The 18,222-nt window shown below is 43.7% G+C and overlaps 1 protein-coding gene across 4 annotated transcripts in view; it reads right to left on the bottom strand.

Moving 5' to 3' along the window:
* LOC124552557 overlaps positions 1–17,898 on the bottom strand; it is a 276,969-nt gene extending 259,071 nt beyond the window's left edge. For all 4 annotated transcript variants that reach the window (XM_047126876.1, XM_047126877.1, XM_047126878.1 and 1 more), the window contains exons 1-2: positions 17,879–17,898; positions 11,415–11,558 (exon numbers count right to left, since the gene is read on the bottom strand). The gene's annotated coding sequence lies outside the window, so the exon portion shown is untranslated. The remainder of the gene's footprint in view (positions 1–11,414; positions 11,559–17,878) is intronic.
* Between the last annotated feature and the right edge of the window lie 324 nt (positions 17,899–18,222).

The raw sequence follows: 18,222 nt of genomic DNA, 5'->3' as shown, positions 1-18,222 counted from the left end.
CTTGGGGTGGCTCAAAATGGTTCAAATGGCTCTCAGCACTATGCGACATGACTTCTGAGGTCATCAGTCCCCTAGAACTTAAAACTACTTAAACCTATCTAACCTAAGGACATCACACACATCCATGCCCGAGGCAGGATTCGAACCTGCGACCGAAGCGGTCTAGGTAGCTTAGTTGGTAGAGCACTTGACCGCGAAAGGCAAAGATCCCGAGTTCGAGTCTCGGTCCGGCAAATCTGGCAGCAAGTTTCATGCTGCATTTTTATTTTGCGGCTGTGAGTTTTGTGTTCCACGTGGGGCAATGCCACATCAGTGACAAATACATCTACATCCACATGATTACTCTGCAATTTACATTTAAGTGCTCGGCAGAGGGTTCATCGAACCACAATCATACTATCTCTCTACCATTCCACTCCCGAACAGCGCGCGGGAAAAACGAACACCTAAACCTTTCTGTTCGAGCTCTGATTTCTCTTATTTTATTTTGATGATCATTCCTACCTATGTTGGCTGGGCTCAACAAAATATTTTCGCATTCGGAAGAGAAATTTGGTGACTGAAATTTCGAAAATAGATCTCGCCGCGACGAAAAACGTCTTTGCTTTAATGACTTCCATCCCAACTCGCGTATCATATATGCCACACTCTCTCCCCTATTACGTGATAATACAAAACGAGCTGCCCTTTTTTGCACCCTTTCGATGTCCTCCGTCAATCCCACCTGGTAAGGATCCCACACCGCGCAGCAATATTCTAACAGAGGACGAACGAGTGTAGTGTATCCTGTCTCTTTAGTGGACTTGTTGCATCTTCTAAGTGTCCTGCCAATGAATGAAACGCGACCTTTGGCTCGCCTTCCCCACAATATTATCTATGTGGTCTTTCCAACTGAAGTTGTTCGTAATTTTGACACCCAGGCACTTAGTTGAATTGACAGCCTTGAGAATTGTACTATTTATCGAGTAATCGAATTCCAACGGATTTCTTTTGGAAGTCATGTGGATCACCTCACACTTTTCGTTATTTAGCGTCAACTGCCACCTGCCACACCATACAGCAATCTTTTCTAAATCGCTTTGCAACTGATACTGGTCTTCGGATGACCTTACTAGACGGTAAATTACAGCATCATCTGCGAACAACTTAAGAGAACTGCTCAGATTGTCACCCAGGTCATTTATATAGATCAGAAACAGCAGAGGTCCCAGGACGCTTCCCTGGGGAACACCCGATATCACTTCATTTTTACTCGATGATTTGCCGTCTATTACTACGAACTGCGACCTTCCTGACAGGAAATCACGAATCCAGTCGCACAACTGAGACGATACCCCATAGGCCCGCAGCTTGGTTAGAAGTCGCTTGTGAGGAACGGTGTCAAAAGCTTTCCGGAAATCTAGAAATACGGAATCAACTTGAGTTCCCCTGTCGATAGCGACCATTACTTCGTGCGAATAAAGAGATAGCTGCGTTGCACAAGAACGATGTTTTCTAAAACCATGCTGATTACATATCAATAGATCGTTCCTTTCGATGTGAATCATAATGTTTAAGTACAAATGGTTCAAATGTCTCTGAGTACTATGGGACTCAACTGCTGAGGTCATTAGTCCCCTAGAACTTAGAACTAGTTAAACCTAACTAACCTAAGGACATCACAAACATCCATGCCCGAGGCAGGATTCGAACCTGCGACCGTAGCGGTCTTGCGGTTCCAGACTGCAGCGCCTTTAACTGCACGGCCACTTCGGCCGGCTGTTTAAGTGCAGTATATGCTCCAAAACCCTACTGCAAACCGACGTCAATGATATATTACTCCTACTACCCTTCTTAAACACTGGTGCGACTTGCGGAATTTTCCAATCTTTAGGTACAGATCTATCGGTGAGCGAGCGGTTGTATATAATTGCTAAGAAGGGAGATATTGAATCAGCGTAATCAGAAAGGAACTTAATCGGTATACAATCTGGACCTGAAGACTTGCCCATATCAAGCGATTTGAGTTGCTTCGTAACCCCTAAGGTATCTACTTCTAAGAAACTCATGCTAAAGTGGTCAAGTGACGTCACAAAACTCCTAAAGCTCCACATAAACGTCAACTGTGTCGTCCCGTGTGGAGATGGCTTTACGGTGAATCGAGTCAGATGCACAAGACGAGAGTTTGTGTCACCTGCTGTGTGGCAGTCGCCCCGTGTTTGAGCTGGGAGGTTGCACTGCCTGCCGCTCAGCCCGGCCGGGCGTCCCCCTCTGCCCTGTAGGCCGGCGGTGCTCACGCACAGGTGCGGGCCGGTTGGTACGGGGGTGGAATCGATTTCCGGGGTGCCGCCTGCCTCCCGTGCGGTCCTCCACGCACAGTGTACGCAGCAGGGGGGGGGGGGGGGGGCGACGGTGGGCCGAGGTCAGCGTGGGGTGCGCCTTTCGGTTTAACCCCGCCACGTGGATGACCGGACCGGCACGGTCCACAGCTGGCGTCCCTCAACCAGCTGTCCCGCCGTTTACTTCGGCCCTATACTTTGAGGTCCGCTGATGACATTGTAATTCTATCAGAGACAGCAAAGGACTTGGAAGAGCAGTTGAACGGAATGGACAGTGTCTTGAAAGGAGGATATAAGATGAACACCAACAAAAGCGAAACGAGGATAATGGAATGTAGTCGAATTAAGTCGGGTGATGCTGAGGGAATTAGATTAGGAAATAAGACACTTAAAGTAGTAAAGGAGTTTTGCTATTTGGGGAGCAAAATGGCTGATGACGGTCGAAGTAGAGAAGTTACAAAACGTACACTGGCTGTGGCAAGGAAAGCGTTTCTGAAGCAGAGAAATTTGTTAACATCGAGTATAGAGTTAAGTGTCAGGAAGTCGTTTCTGAAAGTATTTGTATGGAGTGTAGCCATGTATGGAAGTGAACCATGGACGATAAATAGTTTGGACAAGAAGACAATAGAAGCTTTCGAAATGTGGTGCTACAGAAGAATGCTGAAGATTAGGTGGGTAGATCACATAATTAATGGGGAGCTATTGAATAGAATTGGGGAGAAGAGGATTTTGTGGCACAACTTGGCAAAAAGAAGGTATCGGTTAGTAGGACATGTTCTGAGGCATCAAGGAATCACAAATTTAGCATTGGAGGGCAGCGTGGAGGGTAAAAATCGTAGAGGGAGACCAAGAGAGGAATACACTAAGTAGATTCAGAAGGATGTAGGTTGCAGTAAGTACTGGGAGATGAAGAAGTTTGCACAGGATAGGGTAGCATGGAGAGCTGCACCAAACCAGTCTCAGGACTGAAGACCACAACAACAACAACAACAACAACAACAACGTCTGCACCCTGCGAGGGGTTGTGAAGCAGAGAGCGAGAGAGGATCGAGTATGTGGCCTCATTAGGGATGCGAAAAACCGACCCACTAAACAACAACGGTATTTTGGTTCTGAATAACCGGTATTTTGCAGGATTTGTTTCGTCTCGGTTATAAGAGGTGCTTTTTTATTTTTTTTTTACTTATAAGCCGTTTAAAAAACTGAATCATCAATTCTCGAGGGCAATATGATGAAAATGGAAGTGGACGTAGATGAGGTTGAAAAAGAAGATACGATACTGCGTGAAGAATTTGACAGAGCACTGAAAGACCTAAGTCGAAACAAGGTCCCGGGAGTAGACAGCATTCCATTAGAACAACTGGTAGCCTTGGGAGAGCCAGCCATGACAAAACTCTTCCATCTCTATGAGACAGGCCAAATATCTTCAGAATTAAAGAAGAATATCATAATTCTAATCTCAAAGAAGGCGGGGGTTGACAGGTATGAGAATTACTCAACTATTAGTTTCATAAGCCAGGGTTGCAAAATATCGGGTGATCACAAAGTCAGTATAAATCTGAAAACTTACTAACCACGGAATAATGTAGATAGAGAGGTAAAAATTGACACACATGCTTGGAATGACATGGGCTTTTATTAGAACCAAAACACAAAACAAAGTTATCGGGCCTTTTTTCTTCGAGGAAATGCGTGATTCTGGTTATGTAACTGCTACCGTGACGGGTGAGAGGTACGCCGATATGTTACAGAATCGCATCAACCCCAGCCTGGCTGATAAACACCTGCTGGAACGTACGATGTTTATGCAGGATGGCGCTCCACTCCATATTGCTAGACGAGTGAAAGATCTCTTGCGCACGTAGATTGGTGAGGATCGTGTGCTCAGCCGCCACTTTCGTCATGCTTGGTCTCCCAGGTCCCCCGACCTCAGTCCTTGCGTTTATTGGCTTTGGGGTTACCTGAAGTCGCAAGTGTATCGTGATCGATCGACGTCTCTAGGGATGCTGAAAGACAACATCCGACGCCAATGCCTCACCATAACTACATACATGCTTTACAGTACTGTTGTGAACATTATTCCTCGTCTACAGCTATTGTTGAGGAATGATGGTGGACATATTGAGCATTTCCTGTAAAGAACATCATCTTTGCTTTGTCTTACTTTGTTATGCTAATTATTACTATTCTGATCAGATGAAGCGCCATCTGTCGGACATTTTTTGAACTTTTGTATTTTTTTGGTTCTAATAAAACCCCATGTCATTCCAAGCATGTGTGTCAATTTGTACCTCTCTATCTACATTTTTTCCGTGATTTATCCAGTTTTCAAATTTATACTGACTTTTTGATCACCCGGTACTAACACGAATTATTTACAAATGAATGGAAAGACTGGTTGAAGCTAACAACGGGGAAGATCAGTTTGGATTCCGTTAAAATGCTGGAACACGCGAGGCAATACTGACCCTATGACTTCTCATAGGGGACAGGTTAAGGAAAGACAAACCTACGTTTATAGCATTTGTAGACTTCGAGAAAGCTTTTGACAATGTTGACTGAATACTCTCTTTCAAATTGTAAACGTGGCAGGGGTAAATTACAGGGAGCGAAAGGCTATTTACAATTTGAACAGAAACCAGATGGCAGCCATAAGAGTCGCGGGGCACCAAAGGGAAGCAGTGGTTGGGAAGGGAGTGAGACAGGGTTGTAGCCTGTCCCCGATGTTATTCAACTCTGTATATTGAGCAAGCAGTCAAGGAAACAAAAAAAAAAAAAATCCACGGAGAAGAAATAAAAACTCTGATGTTTGCTAATGACACGTAATTCTGTCAGAGACAGTGAAGGACCTGGAAGATCAGTTGAACGGAATGGACAATCTCTTGTGAGGGGGATATAAAATGAACGTCAACAAAAGCAAAACGAGGATAATGGAATTTTGTCGAATCAAATGAGGCGATGCTGAGGGAATTGTATTAGAAAATGAGACACTTAAAGTAGTAGATGAGTTTTGCTGCTTGGAGAGCAAGATAACTGATGGTCGAAGTAGAGAAGTTATAAAATGTACACTGGCTGTGGCAAGGAAAGCGTTTCTGAAGAAGTGAATTTAGTTAACATGTATAGATTTAAGTGTCAGCAAGTCTTTTCTGAAAGTGTTTGTATGGAGTGTAGCCATGTATGAAAGTGAAACATGGACGATAAATAGTGTAGAGAAGAAGAGAATAGAAGCCATCGAAATGTTTTGCTACTGAAGAATGCTGAAGATTAGATGGGTAGATCACGTAACTAATGAAGAGGTACTGCACAGAATTGGGAAGAAGAGGAATTTGTGGCACAGTTTGACTAGAAGAAGGGATCGATTGGTAGGACACGTTGTGAGGTATCATGGGATCACCAATTTAATACTGGAGGGAAGCGTGGGGGGTAAAAATTTTAGAGGGAGACGAAGAGATGAATACACTAAACAGATTCAGAAGGATGTCGGTTGCCGTAGGCCCGTTGTAACAGGATCTTTTTCCGGCCGCAGCGATTTTGGAAATTTGATGTTTTACCGGATTCCTGATATTCACGGTACACTCGTGAATTGGTGGTACGGGAAAATCCCCACTTCATCGCTAGCTCGGAGATGCTGTGTCCCATCGCTCGTGCGTCGACTGTAACACCACGTTCAAACTCACTTAAATCGTGATAACTTGCCATTGTAGCAGCAGCAACCGATCTAACAACTGCGTCAGACAATTCTTGTCTTACATAGGCGTTGCCGACCTCAGCGCCTATATGACTGTATTTGAATACGTATGCCTATACCAGTTTCTTTGGCGCTTCAGTGTATAATTTTTCAGGATGTAAAACTGATTTATCTAACAGAACATTTCTGCGTGCTATTTTAAGAGCCACACAAAATGTGTGATTTTGTGTAAGAAAAAGTAAATTCCTTGCAGGCTTCATTTATCGCAATATGATCAACAAGGAGTATTTAAACGACACTTAAGTTCTAAAAGTAAATGTTATTTAGCTTTAACTGAAAGATTCAGATGATTTCCTGCTTAAATCTTGGTTTAAAGACAGGGATCCCGGAGTCTCGATGCTGTAGTATACGTTTCAGAAAAGTCACGTTGTGAGATAGGGGTTGAAAGATTAAGAACAGAATGGGCCACGACAAATTTGCAAACATGATATAACGAGAAAATTTAATAATTCATTCACGGTTTACAATAAAAACAGAAAGTAGCTGATATGTTGACTTTGTTTAGATACTATACCTTTATCTGCTTGTGGGTTTTGTAAACGGACAAATTAACATGAGAATCAGAGATCTTCAAGTTCAGTTTCCAGCATTCAGCACTGGCTATTCGAAATGCCCAAATAGTGGTGTGAAACTCGACTACAATATCATTTTTGAGCAGAGTTTCAAAGAATTTGAATCAATAGGAGAATACAAGTGATTTTTTGTTGTGTTCAATCACTTATCACTTGTCGAGAAAAGTAGGGAACAGTGTACGGACTAATTTTATTTTGTTTGCCTATTTAATTTAATATTTTGAATTTATCCATCTCGAAACTGAGAGAGTCTAAGTTTTCCAACCTTTGATCGATTCTACTTTTATTACAGCAAATAATGTGAATAAAGAGAATCAGTTATTTCAGAAACCGTTTATTTTGAGCGGTTTTAACTCTCAAGTTAAATTGGCTAGGAAAAGTACCTATACAACAGAAAACCGGTTGTTTAGCGATAACCGCCAACCCTAGGTGTCATACTCTCCGCGCAGACGCTTCTGGTTCGGAAACATTCATTCTAGTTTTTGAACGCTATCTTCCCACGTTAATTTGCAATTACAATGAGCTGACTCCTGCCGTATTTTAATTTGTTTTACATTACGATGGTTATCACATGGCGTAATGCACGGATTACGAGATGCACGCAATGTTGCTTCCTGCAGTTTTATCACACGTGCAGTTAGGTTGCCGTCCTGCGGCACTCGGTTGATAGACGCTAAAAAGTTTTCATGCCTTTTGGTACCCTCTATGCATTTTCTAAAAAAATGTTTGTGAATGCGACTTGAACACCTAGTTTCTCTCATTAAGGAATCAGTAACAGCTCATATTTTTTACTCGATGTACCTCATGCAATAATTTCTACGTGGGGTTTCTTAACTTTACTACATGATACTATGCATTTCTCTCAAATTATGTGATGGGTTACCATGTATTTGCTTAAGGTAAGGCTACATTCAGGTTTTTGAGAGGATTTTTTTGGCACCTTCATGTGTCCCGTAAGGTTTACCCACAAATGGGTGTCGTTTATACACGTAATTTTTTGCTTATTTATCTACTATCACTATTTACTCATTTTAGCGAAATACATGGCAAACGTGCAGACATATTTTTACTAGTATAAATCGTCCTCTATAAGAGAATTCTGCTAGATTGTCAGTAGTAATATAATTTAGAAAATTGTGAAAATTGTATTTCTATGGTTTACTCTTTTGTAAAGAAAAGTCAGTAAACTGGCTTCTGTTTATCAAAATATCCACGGGCTTACTGCCGGTCTACAGTGTCCAACGGGCACAATATTTCGGCGATCATACATGTCGCCATCATCAGGTGAACTGACGGACTGATCTCCTGTGAACGTGCCGGCACGGAGATTCACCTGATGATGGCGACATGTATGATCGCCGAAATATTGTGCCCGTTGGACACTGTAGACCGGCAGTACAGCCGTGGATATTTTGATTATCAAATACGCCGGGAGAAACTCAAGAATGGCTTCTGTTTGTCTATACAGAGCCTTCAGATACTAATTACCTACAAAATAAGGCATTCGTTAAGTCTGGCACGCCAGCAATAATTAATGGATTGTTTAGTTCTCAATATTTTGTGAAATTTGCACTTATTTCGTATATTATTGTTAATGTATCCTATAAAATATTTTATTATGTTTGCTCATATGCTTTTGAGAAGTCTTTGGTCGCTGATTGTCTGGGATACAATACATCCCCTAAGTCTGGCATGGCAGCAATATTTGTAGTCTGCTTCTGATAATCGTGTTTGAATGTATGCGTATCTTTGGTAACAAAATATCACCTGCTGTTAGTTGTCAAGCTGCAGTACTTAGAGCAAAGTTCCAATATGGTGTTTAAATCATTTTCATCTGCACAGCCTCAATAAATTTGAGGAATGACATTTGTTCTACAGACCGGGTATAATTTCTTTTTAATTTTCGCACTGCCAGTTTCGGGCATTGCCCACTCACAAGTCTGTCTCTAGTCACATTATAAACTACGCGTGATTTTTTAAATTAATGATGATGCTGTAGTCCCATATGTTATCAGAGACACGCTTGAGAATGTCCTGTGGAAATGTTCGAAACCGGTAGTGTGAAAAACGGAAAAATTATACACAGTCTGGTGGAAAAATGTCGTTCTTTAAGTGGTGTTTGTAGTTGTCATGTTAATGTGGATCGATTCGTAATGTAAGAATGGAATATAAAGTTTACTTTTTATGTGTAGTGAAAAATACTTTGACGGTTACAACAGGTAATACGTGACATTACACATGTAAGTAGGAACATTGCACAGTAAGTTGATATGTCAGTGTGAGTTGTGTAATGTGTTACTTTTACATGGTGTATGGAGAGGTGTATGGAGACGTGATACTCTTCCACGTTGGTTTTCGCGTGCTTGAAATTGATAGGTCGTCGAAGTTAGCTAGTCCCACGATTCAATTAAGAATTGTCTATATTTACCCTGCTGCGGGCAATGTTATCTTTTATTAAGCGTTTAGAGGCTGTGGATTACCAAATGCGTCCAAACAGCACCAACGTGCCGTTTTCCTTTGGCTGCCATAGGACAAACACAAGTAGACATCCATCGAAGAATGAAGAATGTGTATGTGACAGCAGGTCTACCGTAAGCCGCCGTTGTGGAATGGTGCGCCAATTTCTGTGCTTCTGCTTCATGATAAAGCACGGCCCCATATCGCAAAATCCGTAACGGAGAAGTTACGCCAACTCAAGTGCGAGAGACTCGAGCATCCGCAGTGCCTTTGGTCGGTTAAAAAAGGTCTTCAGTGGTCGACGAGGACGTGCAGCAGGAAGTTACGGACCTGTTCACGCAGCAGGACACGGTGTTTTGCCAAACTCTTACCTTCAACATGGTCTGTTGGCAGGATGATTGCCTCAGAGCTTACGGCGATTTATCCAAATTGGGATACCGATTCTGGGCTGTACGGCTTTCTAACGGCACTTTTCAATCGCCTGTTATATAAAAATTATATGGTGTTTCGTTCCACTCTCCCAACTGGAATGCCAGTCACCGTAGGTAGTTGTTGTTTTGTTGTGGTCTTCAGTCCACAGATTGGTTTGATGGAGCTCTCCATGCTACCCTATCCTATGCAAGCTTCTTCATCTCCAAGTACCTACTGCAACCTACATCCTCCTGAATCTGGTTAGAGTATTCTACGATTTTTACCCTCCACGCTGCCCTCCAATACTAAATTGGTGATCCCTTGATGCCTCAGAACGTGTCCTACCAACCGATCCCTTCTTCTAGTCAAACTGTGCCACAAATTCCTCTTCTCCCCAATTCTGTTCAGTACCTCCTCATTACTTACGTCATCTACCCATCTAATCTTCAGCATTCTTCTGTGGCACCACTTTTCGAAAGCTTCTAGTCGCTTCTTCTCTACAATATTTATCGTCCATATTTCATATTTTAATAAGTTACGGCTGCAAAATACTAACACGAATTCTTTACAAAAGAGTGGGAAAACTGGTTGAAGTCGATCTTGGGGAAGATCAGTTTGGATTCCGTTAAAATGTTGGAACACGTGAGGCAAACCCTACGTTTCTAGTATTTGTACACTTAGAGAAAGCTTTTGACAATGTTGACTGGAATTCTATCTTTCAAATTTTAGAGGTGGCAGGTGTGAAATACAGGGAGCGAAAGGCTATTTACACTTTATACAGAAACCAGATGGCAGTTATAAGAGTCTAGGGACATGAAAGGGAAGCAGTGGTTGGGAAGGGAGCGAGACAGGGTTGTAGCCTCTCCCCGATGTTATTCAATCCGTATACTGAGCAAGCAGTAAAGGAAACAAAAACAAAATTTGGGTAGGAATTAAAATCCATGGAGAAGAAATAAAAACTTTGAGGTTAGCCGATGACATTGTAATTCCGTCAGAGACAGCAAAGGACTTGGAAGAGCAGTTGAACGGAATGGACAGTGTCTTGAAAGGAGGATATAAGATGAACATCAACAAAAGCAAAACGGGGATCAAGGAACGTAGTCGAATTATATCGGGTTGTGCCGTGGGAATTAGATTAGAAAATGAGACGGTTAAAGTAGTAAATGAGTTTTGCTATTTGGGGAGCAAAATAGCTGATGATGGTCGAAGTAGAGAGGATATAAAATGTAGACTGGCAATGGCAAGGAAAGCGTTTCTGAAGAAGAGAAATTTGTTAACATCGAGTGTAGATTTAAGTGTCAGGAAGTCGTTTCTGAAAGTATTTGTATGGAGTGTAGCCGTGTATGGAAGTGAAACACGGACGATAAATAGTTTGGACAAGAAGAGAATAGAAGCTTTCGAAATGTGGTGCTACAGAAGAATGCTGAAGATTAGATGGGTAGATCACATAACTGATGATGAGGTACTGAATAGGATTGGGGAGAAGAGGAGTTTGTGGCAAAACTTGACAAGAAAAAGGGACAGGTTGGTAGGACATGTTCTGAGGCATCAGGGGATCACAAATTTAGCATTGGAGGGCAGCGTGGAGGGTAAAAATCGTAGAAGAAGACCAAGAGATGAATACACAAGCAGATGCAGAAGGATGTAGGTTGCAGTAGGTACTACGAGATAAAGAAGCTTGCACAGGATAGAGTAGCATGGACAGCTGCATCAAACCAGTCTCAGGACTGAAGACCACAACAACAACAACAACATCCTGAGGTGCACGAAATACATTCGGCGCCAGTATATTTTGCCCTACCCCTGTCGCATAACTGTACGTGGTCAAATAGTCATAGCTTGAAATCTATAAGAAGGTAATGAAATGAAGTACAGGTAGTGTGAGGCTGACAGGTGCGGGGTACTCACGCTTTCCGCACTGGCTGTGTCCGTCGCTGAGCGGGAACTCCGGCAGGCAGGCGCACACATCCTTGCCCGGCAGGCAGAACGAGTTCGGCGCGCCGCACTCCTTGCGGTCCTTGCACGGCTCCCCCAGGCGCCGCCGGCCAGGCTCTGGAGGGCAGGAGACCAGAGTCAGAGGCGTCACCACACACCACGGTCCAGAGCAGCGTCAGGCGTCGTCAGACACCACGCTAAAACACTACATGTCAGAGTGGGTGAGTGTACTGCAGTGGTTGCGGGAACACCTCTCACTGCAAGGTCCTAGTGGAGGTGCTTCACTGTGGCCTTCCTCCGGCCATCAATCAAGTGTCACCTCTGTATCTGTACTGTGTGGATGGTTGTGACGAGCACCTGTCAAGCCAAGTGTCAGCTTTGTGCCGTTACGGGTGACCTGACGGGATACCAATTCGATTCTACAAAGAGTACGCGAAAGAACTTGCCCCCCTTCTAACAGCCGTGTACCGCAAGTCTCTAGAGCAGGCTCATCCAAGAATTGCGCCCAGCGGGCGCAAGGCAGTGTAGTTCAGCGCCCCGTCCGCGACCGTGTGTCGCTAGTGTCGCCATAGTAGCGAGAGAGAGAGAGAGAGAGAGAGAGAGAGAGAGAGAGAGAGAGCTGCAGAGCGAGTAAGACCGCACAGCACTGTTCTGCGCTCGACTGTCCGGCGGTAAGATCTAACGTAAAGGTTAGGATTAGGTTGTTTGGGGAAGGAGACCAGACAGCGAGGTCATCGGTCTCATCGGATTAGGGAAGGACGGGGAAGGAAGACGGCCGTGCCCTTTGGAAGGAAGCATCCCGGCATTTGCCTAGAGTGATTTAGGGAAATCGCGGAAAACCTAAATCAGGATGGCCGGACACGGGATTGAACCGTCGTCCTCCCGAATGCGAGTCCAGTGTGCTAGCCACTGCGCCACCTCGCTCGGTATCTAACGTAAACAGGATATTCCACTTTAGAATTAATGTAAAGGATATAGTGTCTCATTCTTACTGTTAGTAGTTACAAGTATTTTTTGTTATACTTCGTGCTACAATTTTTGTATCTCTTTTCAGTGTTTAGAAATCGGATCCTTAGTTTGCTGTTTTGTACGTAATAATTTTAACTAACCAAGTTTGAAAACTTATTAAAATAGAATTAAGGTTATAAAGCTCTTTAATCCTTACAGTCAACATTGTTAAAGAAGACAATTAACATTTTACACATTTTTCTTTTTCGAGGAAACGACTTTGTCTAGGCTTGGTACAATATTCCGTGAGACTGCTAACCTCAAAGAATTGGTCAAATTTTTATCGCCAAGGAATGAACGGTTCTTAGCTTTAGCAAGCTTTAAAAGAGAGAAAAAGCGCTCACAAATATACGTGGAACCAAACAGTGAGAGAACTTTGGCCGCGTGCTTGTCCAAAAGAGGATATTTCTCTCGTGGGAGACAGCTGTAAAAGTCATCCAAAGTTTTACACATAAGAAAGCGGTCCTTCAGGCGGATATGCCACTGTAGGTCAATCAGCTCTAGTTGAAGCACTTGTGAGACGTCCTCTGCCCGAAGGGAAAACGGGCGAACAAATATATCTATCGGCTGGCGTTCGGGCGGTCCGCACGGTCAGCTAAGCGGCACGGCTCGGCCACAGCAGCAACATAGGAATTCGCCCGGGGCGCTGGCCGCGGGCGATCGCGGATGCTAGCGCCCCAGGGGCACAGTTTGGACGAGCCTGCTCTAGAGGAACGGAAGGTTCCAAATGATTGGAAAAGAGCACAGGTAGTTCCAGTTTTCAAGAAGGGTCGTCGAGCAGATGCGCAAAACTATAGGCCAATGTCTCTGACATCGATCTATTGTAGAATTTTAGAACACGTTTTTTGCTCGCGTATCACGTCATTTCTGAAAAACCCAGAATCTACTCTGTAGGAATCAACATGGATTCCGGAAATACCGGAAATAGCGATCGTGTGAGACACAACTCGCTTTATTTGTTCGTGAGACCCATATAAATATCAGATACAGGCTCCCAGGTAGATGCCATCTTCCTTGACTTCCGGAAGGCGATCGATAAACAAAGTAAGAGCCTACGGAATATCAGACCAGCTGTGTGGCTGGATTGAAGAGTCTTTAGCAAACAGAACACAGCATGTTGTTCTCAATGGAGAGACTTCTACAGACGTTAACCTCTGGCGTGCCACAGGGGAGTGTTATGGGACCATTGCTTTTCACAATATATATATAAATGACCTAGTAGATAGTGTCGGAAGTTCCATGCGCCCTACTAGGCGAAATATCCGTACAAATAGACTGGAAAGTTGGACAGGTCACACCAATATTCCAGAAAAGTAGTAGAAGTAATCCACTTAATTACAGACCCATATCATTAACGTCGATATGCAGCAGGATTTTGGAACATAGATTGTGTTGGAACATTATGAATAACCTCGAAGAGAACGTTCCATTGACACGCAGTCGACACGGATTCGAAAAGAATCGTTCTTGTGAAACACAACTAGCTCTTTATTCGCATCAAGTGTTGAGCTCTACTGACAAAGGATTTCAAATTGATTTCGTATTTCTGGATTTCCGGAAGGCATTTGACACGCTACCACACGAGCGGCTTGTAGTGAAATTGCGTGCAGTTATCTGACTGGATTCGTGGTTTCCTGTCAGAGAGGTCACAGTTCGTAGTAATTGACGGAAAGTCTTAGAGTATAACAGAACTGATTTCTGGCGTTCCTCAAGGTGGTGTTACAGGCACTTTGCTGTTCCTTAACTACATAAACGATTCAGGCATCAGAATGATACAAATGGTAGTGCTATGTCATAATGTAGGTGCTATGACATGGTGCAGGTCCGTAATTTTATGGGTCCGTTCTTTTACCTTTCTTATATACTGGAGTCACCTGAGATTTTTTCCAGTCAATTGGGGATTTGTGCTGGGCGAGAGATTCTACATCTACATCCATACTCCGCAAGCCATCTGAAGGTGTGTGGCGTAGGGTACCTTGAGTACCTCTATCGGTTCTCCCTTCTATTCCAGTCTTGTATTGTTCGTGGAATGAAAGATTGTCGGTATGCCTCTGTGTGGGCTCTAATCTCTCTGATTTTATCCTCATGGTCTCTTCGCGAGATATACTTAGGAGGGAGCAATACACCTCGGTGAAGGTATGTTCTCGAAACTTAAACAAAAGCCCGTACCGAGCTACTGAGCGTCTCTCTTGCAGAGTCTTCCACTGGAGTTTATCTATCATCTAGGTAACGCTGTCGCGATTACTAAATGATCCTGTAACGAAGCGCGCTGCTCGCCGTTGGATCTTCTCTATCTCTTCTATCAACCCTATTTGGTACGGATCCCACACTGCTGAGCAGTATTCAAGCAGTGGGCGAACAAGTGTACTGTAACCTACTTCCTTTGTTTTCGGATTGCATTTCCTTAGGATCCTTCCAGTGAATCTCTGTCTGGCATCTGCTTTACCGACGATCAACTTCATATGATCATTCCATTTTAAATCACTCTTAATGCGTACTCCCAGATAATTTATGGAATTAACTGCTCCCAGTTGCTGACCTGCTGTATTGTAGCTAAATCATAAGGGATCTTTCTTTCTATGTATTCGCAGCACATTACACTTGTCTACACTGAGATTCAATTGCCATTCCCTGCACCATGCGTCAATTCACTGCAGATCCTCTTGCATTTCAGTACAATTTTCCATTGTTACAACCTCTCGATATACTACAGCATCATCCGCAAAAAGCCTCAGTGAACTTCCGATGTTATCCACAAGGTCATTTATGTATATTGTGAATAGCAACGGTCCTACGACACTCCCCTGCGGCACACCTGAAATCACTCTTACTTCAGAAGACTTCTCTCCATTGAGAATGACATGCTGCGTTCTGTTATCTAGGAACTCTTCCATCCAATCACACAATTGGTCTGAGAGTCCATATGCTCTTACTTTGTTCATTTAACTACTGTTCACGAGATTTTCGATAAATGCAAACTAGGTGATGGACAATGCCGTAGGGTACCCCTTGTGAAATCGAATTGGGATTCCATCCGGACGTGGTGTGTGTATGTGTGTGTGTGTGTGTGTGTGTGTGTGTGTGTGTGTGTGTGTGTGTGATGGGTATTCTGTTGAATGGTAATATAATATGAGTACAGATGTAATTACATAGCGGTATGAGTAGCGCATCAGCTGTTTACAGTATTTACATATTACATTTACAATGTTTATATCGTATGTAAACTTTTTATGCTGTGTGCCAATTTCTATACTTCTGTACAATGTGAAATGCCCTGTAGCAAGGTGCGAGGTGTCGTGAAATCTGCTGGTGGTGACGTTGAGAACGTATCGTGTGAGCTGAAAATAGTAGGGATGGTGATGGGGGTGAGGCGTTGCAATCAAGTGGCAGTGATAACTTTTTATTAGGCCGTTTGTCATGAAAGGGTACAGTACCGCCCGACATCGAAAATAGGTACAACATTCTTCGCTATTCTTGTCAGAACAACATATTTTTTGTAATAATAACTCAATTTCACTTAATACACCGAAGCTGGATACCAGTGTGGGAAAGAAGGACAATTTATTTATGTAATTGATCATACGTGCACTCCCACAAAATAAATCCCAACATCCAATTTGGCGAGATCTGCGAAATGAATGAATGTATGGTCGTCTGCTAACTGCAGATAGTGAAAGTGCAATATATAATCATCTTTGAGATGGTCCAATGGTCACCTTTGGTGGAACCAAAGAGATGAAATTTACCTGAGCTTTGAGCGCCTGAAATGTGGCTGACCAATACGGTAGCAAGGTGCTCCCCCACCTCGGCGGAGGGGCGGGATGACCTGAAGGACGGCCATGTTTCAGTACTCTGGCGCTGGATCTTGCGTTGGTAAGACCTGTGTTAGGTGTGCTCCGTAAAGACAAAAGAGTGGAGAGATGGTATGCATGTGAAATACTTAAGAGTAGATTGGAATAATTATTTCTCTATTTCAGGAACTTTTGTGGGGAGAATTAAATGACAGGCAGGTAATATTAAGGGGATCGTAGTAATATTCGGAAGCGACCAACGGTCACAATGTAACCATGTGTAGCAATAAGTTGAAATACTTGCGAGTGCTAGTACTAAGTTGAAATACTTCCGAGCACTAAAGTTAAGCTGAATTACTGGCGTGTGTTGGAAATATTTAAGAAATGGCGTGTGCAGGACTTGAAATTAGAGACGAGTACTTCCACGTGGTGAGTACTGTGTGAGTCTCAATCTGTATATGAGACAAAGGATAAAGAGAAGTACTCGTTCATGGTATCAGTTTGAGGACTCGAATGTATGACGAATATGATCTTAATATTACTTTGGGTGTTATGTTTCCGTGTAATGCTAGATTCAAACTCTAATACTCTGAGAGAGAAGCAAGGAGAGTCAGCCGTCTATCCAGCAACGCCACTTGGCTTGCATTGCACAGGAAGACGTGCATATGTCCTCCAGAGTTCGTAGTAGGAAAGAAAAGTTACGAAGTGGGGCAGTGTCGGGTGAAACTGGGATGAATACTAATTACAGAGGAAAAGTGAAGTGATTCTAAAGTTGTGACTATTCTTTTTGACGTATTGTATGTTGCCAGTGTGATGTATTTCATGTAATTTAAGTATGTGTGGTTCGCATGGGAGAGTAGCAAGATAGGTTCAGAGGCAGTGGGTTATGCATGTTCCTTTTTGTACCGCTCGGTCTGGAGTAAATTTGCGTGATGATGGGTGTGAGAGTCGAAGTGTGTGATATAGCAAAAGATCCACCATCCTATCCAGAAAGTGCATTGTAGCGTTAGATCATTACGAGGCCAAAAGATAATCACCAATGTAAAGCCATGCCCACTGGACGGAGTTTCTCATGTGTAATTGTTGTATAAAATGTAATGGTGTGTTTAGTTTATCTTTGAATCATAATAGAAGTTATCGGAATAAAAAAGATAGTGAAAAGAAAAAGACTGATGGCCTTGTTTTTCGAATAGTGTGTAGTCATGATACCCAGAATTTATGATGTGTGCGCCATTAATATTCAGTGCGATGGCCACGTACTGATCAAAGCCGTTGAGCAAGAAAGAAAATGTGGTACTGCCAGAGTGTGTGTAAATTGCTAATAGTCAGATGTGCGTTATCCGTTTCCGTTGTGTAATATTCAAAGAGGAGAATAATTATAGCTTCACTGTGGGCACTAGAGCTCATAATCAGTCACTGAGAAATAAGAATCAATCCACTCGTTTGGCAGACCACTCATCTTGCAGGCCTGACTGCTTGATGCCACAGTATGAGCAGGGCATGTGGGTGCCTCTCAGTCGGTACGTCATGTCGATATCAAAATTCAGTTTGAATTTTCGATGTATCGATGTATCGCTGCCTCCTCCGGCGGCGAAGTGACGGTCTGCAGTGGGGGACGAGCAGCGAGTGCGGACGTACCGATGCAGGCGGCGTGTTGGCCGCCGCCGTCGCCGTCGCCGCCGTCCTCGCCCCCGGCGCCGCCGCCGCCCCCGCCGCCCCCGCCGGCCTCCTCGACGCTCACGTTGACGGCGACCAGACCCTCGGAGCAGCGGCAGCGCCCCTGGACGCAGACGGTACGCGGCGTCGCGACGCCACACTGCTCGTCGAAGTGGCACTCCTCTCCCAGCCTGGCCGCTGAGGCACACACGGCAGAGCCGCTCCTGAAGGCGCCCTCTCGTTTCCACACACTACACTACACTACACTACTCTACTGTACACTCATCCAAGCACATCTCCCTACTTCCAGTCCGACACAGTATGCC

This window comes from Schistocerca americana, chromosome 10 (assembly GCF_021461395.2).
Source record: "Schistocerca americana isolate TAMUIC-IGC-003095 chromosome 10, iqSchAmer2.1, whole genome shotgun sequence".
Classification (NCBI taxonomy): domain Eukaryota; kingdom Metazoa; phylum Arthropoda; class Insecta; order Orthoptera; family Acrididae; genus Schistocerca; species Schistocerca americana.
The sequence above is the reverse complement of the archived record's forward strand: the minus strand, read 5'-3'. Positions and strand labels throughout refer to the sequence as shown.